At 39.5% G+C, this 19,738-nt stretch overlaps 1 long non-coding RNA gene across 3 annotated transcripts in view; it reads left to right on the top strand.

The window, feature by feature from the left end:
- Window positions 1-19,738, top strand: part of LOC109275854 (uncharacterized) — a 44,073-nt gene that overhangs the window by 12,088 nt on the left and 12,247 nt on the right. The window contains exon 1 of one of the 3 annotated variants that reach the window (XR_002084411.2): window positions 13,967-14,737. The exons of the other annotated variants lie outside the window; for them this stretch is intronic. This is a non-coding gene — a long non-coding RNA (uncharacterized LOC109275854). Of the gene's footprint in view, window positions 1-13,966; window positions 14,738-19,738 lie in introns of those variants that run through there. 3 annotated transcript variants of the gene reach the window in all.

Here is a 19,738-nt window from a genome sequence, read left to right as displayed (position 1 = left end):
TAAGTATGTACATATTAAGGTAAATCATGCTTTACTAACAAATTATTCTGGAACTGCGGTGCCTTTTCTATTTCCTGTCTTAGTTTTGATTCTAAATCTGGTGGACAATTTTGAGATCTGAGATGAGAGAATATTCTTTTCATGGAAGTATTTTTGTCTTTGCAGAAGGCAAGGGCACTATAGTTGGCTGTTTTTCACAAAATGTGGCTTCGTGTTTCTTGATGGCTCCTGTGACAAGTTGACTGTCCAGAGAAATTTGGATTTCACATATGTAGTTCCAGTGACTGCATTCATCCAGGTTAGACCATATGTCTTGGCTTCATGTTCAGAAAACATGGACTTTATACTCAGGCAGCAAGAGTGGTATAGATTTTACCAATTTTCCAATGCTCACCTGGAAAGCTTAGTTCAAATTGGCTGAAGTGGGAAAACTGTCATAAAGTGAAAAGTGGCTCAAAGAATACAAGAATGTGTTTAAAATGAACACAACAGGTAGTACCTGAGCCACATCTAGAATCCAGTTTATTAAAATGCAGATTGGACTAGAGGAAAATCATTGTAGAGAGAAATTCTCAATATGTGAGAAACTCACAAATCAGTCATCCTGCGGAAGGCACAGGTTGAAAAGTAATTTTAAATATCCATGAGTATACTGGGTTGTATGGACATTTCAAAATTGACTCATGGAAACAGATGCTGAAAGGCAATAAGGAGACAAAATGTTTGAGCTGCATATTAGGAGGCAGCTTCTTTGCAGACCATCAGGGGGTAACAAATGGGCAAGATGCAACTGCCTTGATGCAAAGCCATCTCATGAGATAGGTAGATAGAAAAACATGGAGCCATGTCTTGAGAGGTTTCAGGGGGACGTTTGTTTTCTCCCCTTGGTTTGATGATGTTAAAGTGTTGAATAGGGTCCCCTGCAAATTGATGTCTAACTAGAACCTCAGAATATGACCTCATTTAGAAACATGGTCTTGGCAGACATAATTAGTTAAGGATTTCAAGATGAAATGATCCTGAATTTAAGGTGAGTCCTAAATCCAATGGCTGGTGTCCTTTACCAGACATGTGAAAACATGGACAGAAATTAGAGTTATGATCCACATACCAAGGAATGCCAGGAGCCATCAGAAGCTGGAAGAGGCAAGGATCCTTCCCTAGAGACTTCAGAGCAAGTGTGGCCCTGCTCACACTTCTTTTTTTTTAATTAAAAAATTTTTTTAATGTTTACTTATTTCTGGAGAGAGAGAGAGAGAGAGAGAGAGAGAGAGAGAGAGTCAGAAAGAGAGAGGGAGACACAGAATCCAAAGCAGACTCCAGGTTCGAGCTGTCAGCACAGAGCCTGATGTGGGGCTTGAACCCACGAACCATGAGATCATGACCTGAGCCAAGGTTGGATACTTAACTGACTGAGTCACCCAGGCGCCCCCCCCTTTTTTTCTAATTTTGGAAAAATGTTTATTTATTTATTTAGAGAGAATCCCAAGCAGGTTCCACGCTATCAGCACAGAGCCCATTGTGGGACTTGATCTCATGAACCATGAGATCATGACCTGAGCTGAAATCAAGAGTCAGACACTCAATAAACTCAGCCACCCAGGCTCCCCTCACACTTCTGACTTCAGATTTCTGGCCTCTAGAACAAGGAGGAAGTAAACTCTGGGTTTTATTTTAAACCACCGAGTTTGTAGTAATCTGTTACAGGAGCTCTTGGAAGCCAATACAAAGGGGGAGCACTCTGTAAAGCTGTCTGAGACAGTGGCAAGTCCCCCTGAAGCCACTGCATCTGGCTACATAGAGGTGGACTTTCTCAGTCTTCGAAAACATCTCATTTGTTAGTAGGGAGGGACAAGCGCAAATAATCACTGCACGGGTAGGGTGAATCTAACGTACAATCACATTTACAAATATTACATCTGCGTGGGGAGTGGTTTGTGGGAAAACAGTATGTAAATTGTACATCAGTTCTCCAACTGAGAACTGACACGTAGGTACATTTTTATAGAGATTTTAAAAAATATCGGATATGTCTTGTAGCCCAAAATTGTTGAGTGGAGGGGAAGTCTGGCCCTGGGAGTCTCAGTATACAAACCTGGTGCAGCAGGAACAGCTACTAGCAGCTAGAGGCTCCCACGAGTGGGAAGCTCTGAAAGTAAGGTGAAGGAACCCAATATGAGTAGAACATGTAGACATATGTAAGATGTTTAACAAAATGCTTAAAATATGGTAAATATGACAGGTGTTTAATAAATGTAAATTCCCATCCTGGTCTCCTTCCCATATTGCTAAGCATAACGAACTCTAAAGAATTATGTATCATATATATGAAATACTTTTGGAGCTATTCCCCATGTAGGTCAATGTCAGAGCATGGTCATATCGACACAAGGCAAACCCCAACAGAAATTCTAATGTTTACTTGTCCTTTTCTCTCAATGAGAAGGGTACAAATATATATTTCATGGCAAGTATTTTATTTTATTATTTTTTAAATGTTTATTTTTGAGAGAGAGAGGGAGAGAGCAGGGTCAGGGGAGGGGCAGAGAGAGGGAGAGACATAGAACTCGAAGTGGGCTCCAGGCTCTATGTTGTCAGCACAGAGCCCAACGTGGGGCTTGAACTCACGAACTGTGAGATCATGACCTGAGCTGAAGTCGGACACTTAACCAACTGAGCCACCCAGGTGCCCCTCATGGCAACTATTTTAAATTCTCCTATTTGCTTCTGTTCTCCTTTACCCCCAAACTGGAGGTCTCTTATTGTTCTACCTCAAAGAACTTTGTCATCCACGCTATCCAGGCCCTGCTTGGATCTTTGTTCTAAGACCAAATCTTATCTATGCCTCTATGGCCCCATGACATATTCCTGACACTTGGGTGCAGTCAGGTCTCAGGGACTATAGTGCTTCCTTCTGTGTGATCTTCCCAAGAAGCTACACATAGCAGAAATTTCATCTTTTTTCTCCTTGAGGAAAAGGGAAAGAAGAAATAAATCATCAGGCAAAAGGTATCAGGGAAAGACGGCAAACCTTTCCACATCAAATGATTTTATTCAATTATATGCAATCTAATAAAGCTATCTATATTTGACTTTCCTGTGCAGCACATTTTTCTTCCCATCTCATGTCATTTAACTGAATATGGAACCTTCATTTTAAACCTATTAACAAAATTACCTGATGGTGTGTGGTAGGTGCCATGTGCTATGGATGGGGAAATGAAACTAAGATGAAAAACGTGCCCAGAAAAGTATTGTCGAGCAAAAAATGATATGTTGCTACATTTCTGTCCTCAAATGCCATTGGTTTTGCTAAACCTAACCAACTCCTACTGATTCTTTAAGCCCCCTTCCATATTGTACTTCTGCTGTGAACTCTCTTCTGTCTCTCCCAGGGATAATCTATCATTGTGACCCCACATAAATTATTACACAGTTATTTATGTGTGGATGCTTTGTAAACTGTTGGTGTATCTGTCCCCCTGGAAGACCACTGGTCCCTTAGGGATGAGGACCTTTATCCTTAGAGTCAAGCACATATGTAGTAAGCATTCTCTAAATATTTAATATAGTTAGTTACTTTTATACTCAGTTTCTCTATACTTTTCCATGCACTTTCAATAATTTATGATGAAGACTATTGGACCTACCTGATTCATTACAAGAGTACTATCTAAACTCATTGATTATAGATTTTGTCTTCAGTGGGCTTTGACATGTGACCTTTGATCAAATAGTATGATGGAGGAAGGATCCCTTGTGTGGCTGTTTAATTCCATGTTTCAAATAATGACCTTCATTCATTATTTTAAAAGGGATACCCAAGTATCTGCTAGCCATAAGTGAGTGGCCTCTCAGGAGACAAGAGGAGCTCAGAGATGAGGAGGCTTCGAGGAGCATGGATTCAGTAAAAGCTTATGAGAACAAACTTGAAATATGGCTGTTGGAAAAGGTCAATAGCCTCTGGTTCCTTTACACTTAGGCCTCACCTCCCATCTTTTTCTTGTCAAGGACTGCCCTCATCTAGACTTGGACCAGTCATTTTGGACCAAGAGCTCATTTTGCTTGGTCCTCCAAAACTTTTTTTCTTTTCTTCTCCTTCTTTTTTTAAATCCAGCGGCTGACTCTGTGAAGTACATTACTAAAATTGGCCAAGATTTTTGCCCTAGAAGACCACGAGGCACAGGAGGGGTGTAGTGAAGAGGAATAACAGGAATTGAGAAACTTCTCTTTGTGAACCTGATGGAATGGAAAGAAGTAGACTCTGGGTCTAGAAAACCATCCTCAGGATGGGCACGGGAAACTGGAAAAAAGTGAGAAATGTGTAGAAGAGCGTCCTGCTTATTGCTGGCCAAAGTGTTGGTTTGCCGTGAATATACGCAGTATGGACATGACTTAATCTCTTATTGAAAAAGTTGTAAATTTGCTTCAAGCTGTATTTCCTTCTTTAGTAGCTTCTTTTTCTCTTTCTTTCTTTCTGTCACTTATTTTTGAGAGAGAGAGAGTGTGTGCGAACAGGGGAGAGGCAGAGAGAGGGAGACACAGAATCCAAAGCAGGCTTCAGGCTCTGAGCTGTCCAGCACAGAGCCCGAGGTGGGGCTTGAACTCACAAACCACGAGATCATCACCTGAGCCCAAGTTTGATGCTTAACTGACTGAGCTACCCAGGTGCCCCAGTAGCTTCTAAGTTGCCTGCCACTGTATTATTAATGTGGTTGAGGGCTACCCATTGGCATGCAGGACTGAGTGGTTGAAAGTACTGGCCTCAGAGGTACACACCCTGACTGTTACCAGAGGAGTTAGTCTACAGATGTGTTCTCTTACCTAAAATGATAATAATGCATGAAGTTTTGATGTTCTCCAGGTGGAAGTATAAAAGTGCAGCTGCTATGTTACCATCATCATCATAATGGCAATTATTGTTTCTGTTAACAGTAAGAATCTCAGAAAGCTAAAAGAACTTGAAAAGTGAAATTTAATGGAAGCTGAAATTGCCAGAAGAAAAATTAAGCACATTATCATTTATCTCCCCTTTAATCCTCCTCTGGAGGGAGCAGAGGGACAGAAATTTCAGGTCAAACCTTTTTATCAACAGTAGTTACACAGAAAGTGTATCAGACAACTTCTCTTCTTTTCCCTAGAGCTAAAAATCAGGGTGAAACTGTTTTTGGATATTTTATCCCTTCAAAGAACCAGAACTTCTATTGCCTACTCAGAGCATTCAGAATCCACAGCTTTGCAAAAGAGATTAGCTTAAAAGAAAACATTATTATCTGGTTTTACAGAGACTTCCAGCTTTGCTTCAAGTCATGTGTTTTTCTTCCCCTCTTAAAAAAAAAAACAAAAAAAACCAAAACATAAAGAATAGAAAAGCGGATATTTAGAAGGTCAAATGCATTGTTAAAGGGAGGATATATGGACTTTCAGTCTAATTTTCCTATTTCCCCAAGGATCCTCTGTTAGCTTGTGGGATAACCAGTGCAGCCACTATCGAATGGGAGTTCTGAAGCTGATGAGGATCACATATGGGGTACAATGAGGCGTATTGTGGAGGAAGCTATTCTTGTCCAGGAGGCAAGAAAGAGCTTCTCCTATGAAATAATAGGTAAGAAGAAACCTGAATGATGAGTAGGAGTTACTGTTCAAAGTGAGGGAACATGATGTGTGACGTTCCCAGGCAGAGGAACTGAGAGAAAACCAATTTGGGTAGACTGTGTGGAATGAGGGATGGGGGAGAGAGGAGAAGACAGTTTGGGAGGTAAGCAGACTTTGAAGGGGCTCAGAGGGCATTCTAAGAGTTTTGAGCTTCATTCTGTAGTAATGGAAAATGAAGAAAAATAAGGATCAGATTTACATTTTGAAAAGATTCACCCAGCTTCATAACTGATGCAGCCAGTGATCATGGACGGATGCTCAACCATTGGATGGAAGGTCGAGGGGACAGGATAGTAGCATGGTGCTAGGGATCACCTGACAAATCACTTTCAAATTGGAAAGGGAAACATGTACAGTTACAATGAAGAGAGCCTAGAGCTGTCAGTCAACACCTTAACCAAGTGCTAAAATTTAGCATCTCAAAGTGAGGGAATAAGCCAACACATTCAGAATGTGGGACATTCTACAGTGTAACTATCTTGAACTTAACAAAATTCAGTGTCATAGAAAAATGGAGACAATTCTAAAATAAGAATTAAAAGAGATATAACAATGTAATGCAATGAGTTAATCCAGGTAGAGGAAGCAACCACAAAAGACATTCGTTGGGCAACTGGGGAATTGGAAATATGGACTGGCTATTATAGGATATCATGGAATTATTTTTAATTTTATTAGACATGGTATTGTGGTTATACAAGACATTCTCCATATTCTTAAGGTGTGTACCCTGAAGTCATAGGGGTAAATTCTCATGTTATTTATAACTTACTTTCGAATAGTATAGATAAAATTTGAATAGTTTTACATTCATAAAAGTATTATATCAAAAGACTGAAATAAAGAAATACAGTACAATGTTAACAACTGGGGAATGTACGTTGTTCATCGTAAAATTTCTTTGAAGGTTTCTATGATTAAGACTTGGTAATAGAGAGGATTCAATACAAAATAAAAAGGAATAAAGAAAGCAAGAGTGAATGTGGCACAGTCAGTTAGGTTATTGTAGTAGTTCAGGTAAGACCTGGAGCATACATGATAGGAGTGGTGGAAGAGATAACTTAGCAAGTTAGATCACTATTTAGGTAACAGAATGGACTAAACAGAATAAATTAGAAGTGATTGTTTGGAATAGTGCCTGGTGCCTACTGCCTAGTAGGCACTTAATTGTCTCAGTGCATAAAAGGATGAATGTATAACATGGGATTCAAGAAGAGGGAGATGTATGCTTTACAGATTTTTTACTTAACCAATTGGGTGCATAATAAGACCATTAATTAAAATAAAAAACAAGAGAAGGAGCATGTTTTGGGAGGAAAATGATATGACTAGGTTGAATTTGAGATTTCTTACAGATCATCAAAGTGGAGGCCTCGGGTTGGCATTTATATATAAAGCTCGGGAGCAAGTGATTTCAGAATTATTAGCCAATTAAAAATTGAAGCAGAAAAAAATATCCCAGGAAGAGTTTACAGAATAAAAGCTAAAGCAAAAATGGTCCAGGATAAAGCCCTGAGGCACTCTAACCTTTAATGTATGGACAGAGAGGGGTGGCTAGCCAAAAATGTTGAAACTGAGTTGGAGAAAAACCAAGAGAGAGTAGCAACAAGGAAGTCAATGGAAGATTATTTTAAGAGGGAAGTATTTGAACAGTATCATATATTATCATATATTATTGAAAAATCAAGCAAGATGCGATTGAAAAGTGAATATAAAGACTTAGCAGACTTAAGTTGTTGGTCTGAAAGAACAATTTTGGAAGAGTGATAAGGGGAGACATTAACGCACATTGGCTTGTGAAGTTGAGTGAGGGGAGATGATATGAAAAGAGTGTTAACTCCTTTGGGAAATTGGACTGTGAATGGAAAAACAGAAACCAGGAGTGGGAAGAAAGTTTTTTTTAAAGGTGGGAGCATTGAACATATATAAATAGAAATTGGAAAGGAAAGCTGTGAAGCAAAATTATAGTTACGGAAGAGGGAGGGAGTACCTAATAGTACAAAGTCTCTGAGAAGATTGGATATGGTGGGATCCAAAGCAGAGATAGGAAAGGTAGGTCTCGTTGTCTAACCATGCTAGGTTCCAGTTTTTATTGATGAAATGAAGAGCATCAACTGAAAGATTTCCAAAGTGCTTTTAGCTCTAGCAATTTATCGTTTTGGGTGTCTGGAAGAAGAGGAGGGACTTGGAATGTGGATCCTATTAGGGTATCAAGAGTGTATAAAGGCAACTGGACACCATCAAACTTCAGGGTCGGGAGTGACTGTTCATGGGGTTGTCATCTGTAGGGTAGATGAAGTGAGTGAACGGACACCTGTGAAAATCACTCTAAACTGTGAAATACTGGTGGTTGGTATCACTCCCATCGAAGCCAAAACAGGAGGAAACAGAAATCACATTTATTTTGCAGTTTTACCCATGGCTAGTCTCACAGCTGCCAAAACTTTAGAGTTACTCTGAAGATATTTTTTCAACTGGCAGCTGAATTTAAAATAGTTTTCTTTAAGGTTGTTTTTATATGCAACTCTAATAAAAGAGCTTGACCTTCCCAAATGTTTTTTTTTTGTTTTTTGTTTTTTGTTTTTTTTTGACTCTGTGGTAACTGTGCCTAATGTAAGGATATTGGAGAAGGCAGACTTGAAATAGGAAAATAGTGAAAAGAGGGACTGTGGGCCAAGACGTGAAAGTGGGTCAGTGCAATGGAGAGGAGACAGGCAATGAGATAGGGACTGATAAGCACTGATGCTGGTTGTGACTCCTATAGGGGTTCAAGAGTCCATTTTTATTCATGTTAACATGAATCACAACAATAATATGACCATTTATTGAGCACTTTGTGGCAGGCACTATACAAAGCTATTCATGATCTCATGTAATTCTCAAAACAATCCCGGGGGGGGGTACTATTATTATTCCTATTTTAATTTTGGTAAGATATATACCACATGAAATTTACCATTTTAAACATTTTAAGTGATATTAAGTACATTGACATTATTGTGCAACTATCACCAGCATCCATCTCCAGGACGTTTTCAACATCCTGAACTAAAACTTTGTACCCATTGAACAGTAACTCCCCCATCCCCCTCTCCCCAGTTATTCCTGTTTTGAAGATGAGGCAGCTAAGTCTTCAAGAAAATAACAAGTATTTCCCAAGGGCACAGAACTGATTTGTGTCCTTAGTTGTAGAGTCTAGAATTTATGTGTCTTGAAGAGTTTAGTTTCAAGTGCATATGGAATTCCAGGCAGAATTGCCAGTCTGTGCCTTCAGTTATCCATTGAAGTAAGAAGGATTATGCTAAGAATACAAGTCTGAGTTCTGGAATACCAAAGGCCCTTTAGAACAGTTAACATTCTACTCTGGCTGAAGAGTTTGCTACTCTATAGTCTCTCTTACTCATGGCCAAGACCTTGGGCCTCTATGAAATCTCTCCATCCTGCCAAGGAATAAGGACTTTTGAGGAAGTCCAGGAAGCTTTCTTGAGTTACCTTTCAGGCTAGAATGGCCAGCTACAGAAGAATCTAGTAAAGTATATCATTTAACCCCAAACTGTGAACTCCCCCGGAAATTAGTAATTTATTGAAAAATAGCTTGACCAACCCCTTTTTTGGGGCACACTTAACTGAGAAATTTTTTTAAACACTGAGAAACAGTACTACTTTTCCTTGTGGTTTTATCTGCTTCTTTTGCTTTTTATGCCTTTCTTTTTCCTGCCTCTTAACCTCTTCTGTAAAGTCAAGCTTACCCACAAACTATACATACATCCGTTGGCAGTGCACTTTAATATGTTGCTTGGATACAGATGTTTGGAACTATAGGAGCAAAATTTATACCTGATTCTGTTACTAAGGAAACCAGGGCAACTTAGGAATTTTCCTTTGGGAATCATGGCCATAAACTGGAAAGAAATCTATTAAGACTTTTGGAAGAAGAAAGATAGGTAATACATGGTTTAATTGTATTTCTACACTGGCAAGTTAATATTTATGAGCTTCTGTAGCCTTTTTCTGCCTGTGGTATAAATATTGCTACATGAATCTTTTTCAGTAAGTTTGATCACATTATATGTGGGGGTGGCCAGGGTATTTAAATATAAACACAAATCACACTTGTAAAACATTTCCTAAACCAGACTATAAATAAAAGCATTCGTGCTTTAAGGGACAACAGTTACAGGATTTTAATTCTATAAGCCTTTCCTTCACAATCAGAGCATGGGATTTGCAGGAGAAATTCTTTGCTTATGTCAGCCCTACTGGCAAATCATCTCCAGGAGAAACAAACAAGAAGTTAATTTGCAGAATCTATTTTGCTTCTCCAACTACAAGGAAACATTACACCTGTCTGAGATTTCCTTCCATCCAAACCCTGACTGGGTTTCTTAATGTTAGTGAGGCTGGCACTGCGAGAGGTAAGTTTAGTACAGCAAGAGAAACTCTGCCTGCCCAGGCTAGCTGATAGAACCTTTTAACATGTATATGTAATCTTGTGCTGAAACAGAGCTCTTCATGAAAGCGAGAATGTTCTCTTCCAGACGGTGTCTTTGACAAAGCTTGGTGTTCTTGTTAGAGCTCTAGTCATCTTCTAAAAACTGCTGCAGCCCAACTGTAGGAAGTACCTTGTCTCTGAACACAGAGCCCAAACAGTGCTAAAAAGGGAAATGGAACATATGGTAATAAACTCTCTGAAGCTTGGATGCCGGGTTGTAATCAGCAACCAGGGTGAGAGAGGCATTGGCAAACATGAACTCTGCCCCTAGGGCCTCATTAACAAGGCCAACTGTGCCGCAGTGGAGGAAAACAGTATCACATACTTGAGGGAGATCACAGCCTGTCAGGGCAAATCCTAGATTTCCCTTTGGCTGGAGGGAACATTAACTGGAAGCAGAGGAAGCTTCCGCAAGAAGCTGGAAGAAAACCATGGCCCCCTTTGCCATACCTGTCTCTGCTTATTCAGAAATAATGATGATGAGCTTTTCAAAGTTTATTTCTGTCAAATGATGTATGCAGAGCACTGGAGGTAAAGGATCAGATTTGCTCTTTGGCTACCCCTAGCATCATGGAAGTGGGAAGTCATTCTTTGCCTCACCTTTCCCACAAGTGTAATGAGGAGGGCTGTCTGGCCTGAGTATTCTCTAGGATCCTCCTATATTCTGCTAAGACCCTCCATGCAAGAGATATTTTTCCTCAAGGATGAGAGCAGTAGTGGGTGATTTTATGGGCACTGCCAACCAAGACCATGTGTCTATATTTCCTTTTGACTTCAAAAGGTATCTTTATGGGCAAGTATTTCTGAGGCACACATGTATCTCTGTATACTGTGTACATTGCACCAACTTCTATTCTCTTCCTTTCTCTTCCTCTTCATCTTCTAACTTATTCTTGCTAATGATAGATTTCCAAAATTCTTGGTACTATGCGCTAAAGATACACATCAAAATGAGAAAAAAGTTTCAAGCTGGGTAATATCCCTGATCCTACCAACTGATTTAGTCCCAGTGGCCTCTGGTTACCCATTCACAATCATATTATCTATTTGTATGCAGGGTTTTTTTTTTTCTTTTGCATTTTACTGTGCAGTTCATAACTGCTTCTTACCTCTTTCTACTCAAACGCACTTTATTTAGCAGCTTTCCTTTGAAAATAATAATATTATTCAGTCATCCCTTTTTTGTGCTTGTTATATTCTTTAAATACAACATCACAATTAATCATTTAAACAAGTCTTTGGTATGAGTGTTATTATCTTCATTTTATAGATGAGGAGGCAGAAGCTCCTAAAAGCTCTAAGTCACAGAGAGAGTGAGTAACAGTCTTGATTCGTAGGCAGCTCCCTGACTTCAAGATATGCAGCCATTTAATTATATAAGGTTACCTTTCGGAGTAACCATTCTCTAGGGCGTCCATAGCACTGGTGATCACATGCCTCATTCTGCCAGGAAATGGGGCTAGAAGTATATGTGTGTGGGTATGTGAGGGGGAGCTGAAATTCAGGCACTTACCCCAGATTTCCCTCCATCCTGTCACGGTTTCTCTTCTAGGTTGATGATCTAAGATATTTAGAAATATTTGTAAATATTAAATATTTAGAAATGTTTTTAAGATATCAAGAAGACTTGATTGTAATTTACCTGGAGCAAGAGGACACCTGAAGCTCTTTCCAGAGCTATATGCTGATGCTCTAAGTGTGGCACATAGTGTAGATATTTGCAGCCATATGGTTACAGTGAAGTATGGAGTAGGGTATGAGAAAGTGGTTGAGAAGTCAAGAGAGACTTGTATTCTACCCTTATTTCCAAGAGTAACAAAATGTAAGACTTTGAACAAGTCACTAACCAATTTGCCTTCCTATTCCTCCTCTGTAAAATGATTAGTGAACTTTTTATATGGCTGCGTTAAAGGAAAATTAAAAACCTTCTATTAATCTGTGGCATAGAGAAGCTAACTAGATCTGTATAACATTTATATTTCTTAAAGTCACTTAAACCTTTGTAGCATCTCTTAACAGCCCAGATGTGTTCTAGAAGATGGGTGTATCCACACCGAATGACTTTTCTGTGGGACTGGTAGTTGAATGGAGAGAAAGGGGACAGAGCCCATGGTTGAAAATACCTCCAGACCCCAACTTTGGAGCTCAAGGTGATGATGCCTTTCTATCAAATATCTTAGATCATGAACCTAGAGGAGAAACAGTGAAAGGATGGAGGGAAATCTGGGGTAAGTGCTTGAATTTCAGCTCCACTTCACACACCCACACACATATACTTCTAGCTCCATTTCTTGGCAGAATGAAGCATGTGATTACCAGTGCCATTGATGCCCTGGAGAATGGTTGCTCTTGTTGGAGAGCATGTGTTGGGAAGTGCATCTCCTCTTGTTGAGAGAGATGCTCCCCAGGCAGAGCTGGAGAGACTACCCTACACTCTTCTAAACTGGGACATGTCCCACATAGGGCCTATTGTTGGTGCTTTGTGGATCCTTCCCTCCCAGAGCCCATGATAGTCCTCTTCTTTGGAAGGGATAAAGAGGAACCTCCTGCCACTACCTATTAAAGAGCCACGCTCCCTTCCTCCTCCATGAATAGCGCTAATCTGCTTCTCTCTCCTGTCTGGATCATCTCTCTCATCTGTGGGGTCCTATACTAATAACAAAGCAAGATATTTTATGTTAGGTCTCCCACCTTTTGGAAATGCTTGCAATGTATAGTTCTAAAAACTGCCAAACTTTATAATAAATGCCTACATATCGAAAAAATGTATGCACTCTGAAGTTGCATCTTGAGAAAACACAAATTCCTCCATTTTTCCTCTGGATATTTTTCCAAACAAACTACTTAGTCTTTTCTTCAGTCTTCTGCTCATGCTACAACAGCAGCACCTGCCCAAGTGAGATGTGCAGCAGGCAAGGTTTATTCTCACATGTACAGACTCATATAGTCAACTATCTATTGGACATCTCCATACATTTCAGATGTACCTAAAAAAGCACTGGAACTTAGCATGTTTGTTGAGCTCTTGATTTTCCCTCCAGCACCAGCTATTTTCATATTCTACATATTTACATTATTGACAACTGTCTTCTTTTAGTTACTGTAGCAAAAAGTCTTGTGTCATCCTTGACTCCTCTCTCTCTTTCACACCCCATGACCAATCTGTCAGCAAATTTTGTTAGCTCTACCTTCAAAAAATATCCAGAAACTAACGACTTCTTACCATCTCCACTGCCAATCCATCATCATCTCTCACCAGGATTATTTCAAAAGCCTTATAAGCTGAATCCCTGCTTCCATTCTCTTCCACTATATATTTTTAACAGTGGCCGGAAAGGTCCTGTTAAGATAGAAGCCAGATCATGTTATCTTCTGATCAAAATCTTCCAAGGGTATCCGACATTACTTGGAATAAAACCCAAAGTCTGCATATGATCTGGCTCCTTTATAACTTCTCAGAACTCATCTCCTACCACTTTACCCCTTGTTCATCTGCACCAGCCATGCTGGCCTCCTTGCTTTTCTTTGAACACGTCTGGTATATTCCACAGAGTCTTTGCATATGCTCTTGTGCGACCATCCACAGGCTGGCTCCCTTGTCTTCAGATCTTTATGCAAATACTTCCTTTCATTGAGACTTATTTTGGCTACTCTATTTAAATGCATCTGACCCCTATTCCCCACCTACACACATGTCATAATGAATTTTCCTCCTTCATTTTTCTGATAGCATCTAGTTTGGGTTGAATTGTGTCCCCAAACACATCTATTGAAAATCCTAACCCCCTGTGCCTGTGAATATGACCTTATTTGGAACTAGTGTCTTTGTCCATTTAATCAAGTTAAGATGAGGTCATGAGGGTAGGCTGTAAGCCAGTATGACTTATGCCTTTATGACTGGAGGAAAACATCATAGAAAGACAGAGACATACAGGGAGAATGAGAAGTGACAACAGAGGCAGGGAATGGAGTAATGCACTTGCAAGCTAAGGAAAGCCAAGTATTGATGTTCACCACCAGAAACTAGGAAGAGGCAGGAAAGGAGTCTACTCAGAGTTCTAGAGGGAGCACGGTCTCACTAACACCTTGATTTCAGACTGCTAGCCTCCAGATTATGAGAGAATGAACTTTTGTTGTTTTAAGCCAGCTAGCTGTAGTACATTATTATGGAAGCTTCGGCAAACTAATACAGTATGTATCACACCTTCTGATATACTACATATTTTACATGTTTGTTGTATTTATCGTCTGTCTCCCCAACATGGTAGAGTAAACTCCAAGGAGGACACACCATTTCTGGCTCCCTAGTCCATACTGCTCTGATCTCTGCTGGGTTCCACTCGATTCGACTTCTGCCTAGGATTAATTGATCCTAATGCTTCTGGATGAACCTGCAGAGAAATTTCATGAAGATATGAACTGAACTCAAAGCAAGAAGTGGAAATTCTACCTTCTAAGGATAGTGGAAGAATAATTTGGAATTGTATAAAATTTGGAGACGACAGACTACAGTGCTGTAAAGGAAGTCTTCCATTTGGACTCCCAGATAATACTGCCCATGTGCCCAGACCACATAGTGTGAAGGGTTAGGTAAGTGCCTGTGTATTAGATGAAGAAAATCATGATGGATTGGTTGGACACAGAAGGATATATACCCCAGAGAATTCCTGATAGCTCTGAAGATATCTTGTCAAAAATTTACGTGTTTTTAATTTTTCCTCGGTGTTGGTTTTAATAGCTTTTAATTTTTTTTCACAGCACTGAAAGTGTCTCAATAACACTATGCCTCAAAGGAAATGTATTGTCTTTGTAACACAATATTATACGCATTATTGAATTCTGAAGCTAAACATGCTAGAAGAGCAATGCAAAATGAACAAAGCATTCTCTAGAATGCTTCAAATAACACCAAAAAGATATGTTGTCCATCTATCACCCAGAAGATGCACTATACCTTATTTCTGGTCTGTAAATACAAATAGAAAATTATTAAGGAGAGGGAAAAATTTTTAAAAATCTGAAAAATAAAATGAGGATTCTTAGGGCAATATAATGCAAAGTTTGGGGGAACAAGACTATGGAATTAGAGCTGGGTTTGAATTCTGGTTCCAAGACTCAGTAGCTGTGGAGTTACATGATAATAATATTATGTTAGTGACGACTAGTACATGCTTAAAGTGTTGTTGTAAGTTAAAGTGGGTTGTAAATGAAATACACATGAAAAATACTTAGCTTCATCCTTAGAAAGTGGCACCTGTTATTGCTATGTCTTCCAATGCAATTGCTATCTATAGGTGAGATTTATTTTAATCTCTTGTGAAAGAACATTGAGAGAGAGACTCAGTTCGCTACTGTAGAGCCGCTCAGAATCTCCTTTCAGGCTATGATCTGAATGTGCTTGTTGACAATGACTATTATTGGGATAAAGAATCATGTACAGTCTTCCTGATTAACTACTGTATCACTTCCCATCATTGTCCTTTTCATCTTATTTGATATAAATATGTAACCTCATGATCCTTTCACTTAAATCTCTCCTTTGATGGGGAGATTTTCAAAGTGCTTTTTCAGAAATTCATTAATTAGGCAAGTCTACCCATTTTTCTAGAGCCTATTACTGAGATACTTGAAGAACTTTGGGGACTAGGAAATTCCCCCTAATTTTCTAGAGGAGATGGAAAGACAGTCTCACAAATTTCAGAGTATATCATGTATAGGAGGAAAAGGGTTATTCTTGGAGTTAACCTTATCATTGTTTTCATATTAATGTTTATTTGCAAGTTCCCTTGAAGAGCTTTCACCATATGCATGAATTGACCACAGTCTATCATGACAATTAGACCCTCCTGGAAACTGTGCCTCCCTATTTTGATTATCTTCCTTTTTTTAAAAACATTTATTTATTTTTGAGGGAGAAAGAGAGGAAGACACAGAATTCAAAGCAGGTTCCAGGCTCCAAACTGTCAGTGCAGAGCCCGACGTGGGGTTCAAGCTCACAAACAATTTGATTGTGACCTGAGCTGAAGTCTGATGCTCAACCAACTGAGCCACCCAGGCTTCCCTGATTATCTCCTCTTTAAGGCCTGGCATCATGGACTCTGATTTCCCAGCAACACCTTCACCTCTCTGATTTCATATCATGGCAAATGTCTAATTGGGGGTTCAATTTTCCCCTTAACTAGGTGTAGCTGGTTGTTAGATAACTGTGAACTTAAAAATACTCAGCTACGGCCACCTGGGTTGCTTAGTCAGTTAAGCATCTGACTTTGGCTCAGGGCATGATCTCGGGGTTCATGAGTTTGAGTTCTACACTGACGGTGCAGAGACTGCTTGGAATTCTCTCTCTCTCTCTCTCTCTCTCTCTCTGCTCCTCCCCCATGTGTATTTTCTCTCTCTTTCTCTCTCAAAATAAATAAACTTAAAAAAAAAAACCAGCAAAAAACTGCTAGGCTAAAGGAAACCACCAGGTTGCAGATGATCCAGGAACTTCATTGAACCTGAGTTTTGGCTGGCAATCTGAGCAGAGAGCTTGGCTGTCAACGAATGAAGCATGTTTTAATTAGGAAGCTTTATTACATCATTACAGGGAGTAAAGAGAGTGTGGTTTGAGAGATTGCAGGCTAGATGCTTAAGGAGGCTCTCCTGCCATGAGACCCTTGTCAGAATTTGACCTTTGTCATTCTGTAAGATGATAAGAAAGAAAAAGTGCTATCTTCCTTGGTTTGTACGGTGGTTAAGAAAATAACCAGATTTTTGAAATTGCAGTAAAAGTGCCCTTCTTCAGAATTATTTTGGAAAAAGAGTGTGAGATCATTGCTGTGCCCTCTTCAGGAAATCCACACCCTAAGATTGCATGCTTCTCGCTTTGCTTGGATATCTCTACTCAAATGCCTCCTCCTCTATCTTTCTTTGTGGAACACATTACAACCTTCTCATTATAATTTATATTTGTAGGGTTATTATTTATTGTCGCCTCTACTGGAACATGAAGTTTATGATGGCACAGACTTGAGATGGTCATCACTCCGTTGCCAGTAAATAATCATTAAATGAAAATTGAAAGATTTGAAGGAGGGCCTGGGTGGCTCAGTCAGGCATCCAACTTCGGCTCAGGTCATGATCTCACGGTTTGTGAGCTCCAGCCCTGTATCGAGCTCTGCACTGTCAGTGCAGGGCCTGTTTGGAATTCTCTTTCTGCCCCTCCCCCCACTCGTGCTTTCTCTCTCTCAAAATAAATAAACAAACAAAAAGAAAAAGACTTGAAGGAGGTGGTGGAGAGATGTTAGACGCATGGTGTACGATAATCAAATGGACACAACTAGCTGGTCTGGGGGCTATCAGGCCTAGTTTGAAAAAGAAGTTTTATGAAAACCTGACTAGTCTTGTAAGAGCATAGTTTCTGTCACTGTGGTAATGAGAAGCAGGAAGAATTATAATATACAAATAATCCTAAGAAACTCTTAAATTTTAGCCAATAGCTTAACCTCTCTGCCAAAATAACCTGCCTCCTATTTTCTGCATTATTTTTCATTACCCCAGTCAGAAGAGGGAAGAGTTGAGCTAAGGAAAACATCAGAGAGTAAGGGAAGGCTGGGTACTGGATGTGTTGGGGCTGGTAGGGACTTGGTGTGAAAGGTAAGTGTTGAGGCTTTCTGTCTCAGGTGGCTGATGACAATAGCCTGATACATCGGATTTACTCTCCTGTTCTCCATGGATCGTTCCTTCCTTCCTCACTGCTAAACCTTATTTGAACCTTCCTCCTTTGCTTTCCTTTCTTATTAGTATCTTTCTTTCCATCCTGCCTTCATGACTGGGCAGCAGATGACTCAGGCTCCCTCTGGGAGAAGTCAGAGTATGAGGTTTGGAGCTAAAGGACAGGGACACCAAAATAGTATCTGTTCTTTTAGTTATTGGCTGAGCTGGCCAGACTCTGTGGTTGGGGGGGTTGGGTATAAATCATTCGTTTTTCCAGTTTGACTTTTGCCCAGGGAGTGGTAAGAATGGAATAAATCTTAAATGCATTTTTAAAAAGTATACTTATGCTCTTCTCTGTGTGTCTGCTTTGAATAAGTTTATTGTCTACTGTTAACTTCAGTGAAAAATATGAGACGATGATGGCAATTATGAGGGCTATCATTTCTGAACGCGAATGTTTCAGTCCTTGTACTAAGCGCTATATTTGCATAATTTATTTTTTAATAGTTTTAATAATAAAGGTGGGTATTAGTATCAGCTCCATTTTACAGTGAAGGAAATTCAAATTTAGGTTTAGGAACTTGCTCAAACTCGAGCTAATAAAAAACAAAGTTTGCGGTTCAGCATAGGCAATACACCACATTAGTAGAATGAAGTATAAAACACACATGATTATTTCAGTTGATGCAGAAAAAGTTTTTGAAAACTTCAACAACCTTTCGTGATAGAAACAATCATTAAACTAGGGATAGAGGGAAACTATTCGAAAATGTTGGCAAGGATGTGGAGAAATTGGACTCTTGTAAATGATTGGTAGGGATGGAAAACGGTGGAAAAGGGTGGAAAACGGTATGGAAACTATGGAAAACAGTATGTCAGTTCCTCCAAAAATTATAAATAGAATTAACATATGATCCAGCATTCTCAATTCTGGGTATATATCCCAAAGAATTGAAAACAGTGTCCTGAGGACATGTTTGCATACCCAAGGTTATAGTGACACTATTCACAATAGACAAGAGGTAAGAAGCAACCCAAATGCCCATTGATGGATGAATGGATTCACAAAATGTGGTGCATATATACAGTGTAATATTATTCTACCTTAAAAAGGAAGGAAGTTCTGACACATGGTACATCATGAATGAAACGTAGGGACCTTATGCTAAAGTGAACATAAGCTAGTCACAAAAGGACAAACGCTATAGGATTCCACTTATGTGAGTTACCCATATGAGCCAAATTAAAAAAGATGAAGTAAAGTGGTGGACAGGGGCTGGGAAAAGAGAGAATGGTGAGTTAATGAAGGAACAAACAGTTTAGGAAGATGAAAAAAGTTCTACAGATGGATTGATCACGATTGTTGTACAATGTGAATGCATTTAATGCCACAGAACATGCACTTAAAATGGTTCAAATATTAAGGTTTAAGTTATGTATATCTTTTGACAATTAAAAAAATAAAGTTAGGACTTATACTTGAAATTTGTTAAAAAATGCTTTGAGAACCCAGCGTGCTCAGAGCACTTGGCAGAATTACAAAGTAACAACTCTTCTATTGAGCCCACGGATTCTGAGTGTCTTCTGTGTTTTGGTCCAAGATGCCTGACCAATGTGATACAGAAACCAGTATTAAAAAATGGGTAAGACTTCCATTTCACAGTCAAAATGCCTAACTTCAAGTCCCACAGTTCATGCATGAGATTGCATTGTCTGTTAATTGGGTACCATCCTTCTGATGCCCTGATATGAGTGGTAATTTCAGAAACTTCTGAGGCACATATCAGTTGCACTGCTTGTTTGGACATAGTTCAGGTGTGGCCTGTACCACAACTTTATGAATGAGGTTTTGAGGCAAGAGCTATTCTTTCACACCTCATGTCCTTACTTTTAGAA

This window comes from Panthera pardus, unplaced genomic scaffold (genome assembly GCF_024362965.1).
Source record: "Panthera pardus isolate Hobbes unplaced genomic scaffold, ASM2436296v1 HiC_scaffold_2, whole genome shotgun sequence".
Taxonomy (NCBI): Eukaryota; Metazoa; Chordata; class Mammalia; order Carnivora; family Felidae; genus Panthera; species Panthera pardus.
Note: the sequence above shows the minus strand (reverse complement) of the source record. Positions and strands in the feature narration are given on the sequence as shown.